This window comes from Etheostoma spectabile, chromosome 15, assembly GCF_008692095.1.
Source record: "Etheostoma spectabile isolate EspeVRDwgs_2016 chromosome 15, UIUC_Espe_1.0, whole genome shotgun sequence".
Classification (NCBI taxonomy): Eukaryota; Metazoa; Chordata; class Actinopteri; order Perciformes; family Percidae; genus Etheostoma; species Etheostoma spectabile.
Window position 1 is genome coordinate 20,701,506 of NC_045747.1, and position 321 is coordinate 20,701,826.

Here is a 321-nt window from a genome sequence, read left to right on the forward strand (position 1 = left end):
TACCTGGGGTTAACACTCAATTACTAGATATGATCAATATGTCTCTTTTAACAGGTTAGGATGAAACCTCTCCTGAAAAACCCCTGTCTCAACCCGGAGGTCTTAGCAAACTGTAAATTTATATCTAACCTTCCCTTTCTCTCCAAGATCCTTGAGAAGGTAGTCGCTAATCAGTTGTTTGATTTTCGACATAGCAATAGTTTACTTGAGGACTTTCAGTCAGAATTTAGAAAGCATCATGGCATAGAGACGGCACTGGTGAAAATTACTTATGACCTAACTGCTGCAGACAAAGGACTTGTCTCTGTACTTGTTTTACTA

The 321-nt window shown here is 38.9% G+C and overlaps 1 protein-coding gene and 1 long non-coding RNA gene across 2 annotated transcripts in view; both read left to right on the top strand.

Annotated features, from left to right (window-relative positions):
- The window catches only part of LOC116703247 (transmembrane protease serine 9-like), a gene marked incomplete in the record, with an annotated part of 81,409 nt that overhangs the window by 63,290 nt on the left and 17,798 nt on the right, over positions 1–321 (top strand).
- The window catches only part of LOC116702572 (uncharacterized), an 8,973-nt gene that overhangs the window by 319 nt on the left and 8,333 nt on the right, over positions 1–321 (top strand). The gene's annotated exons all lie outside the window — the stretch shown is intronic.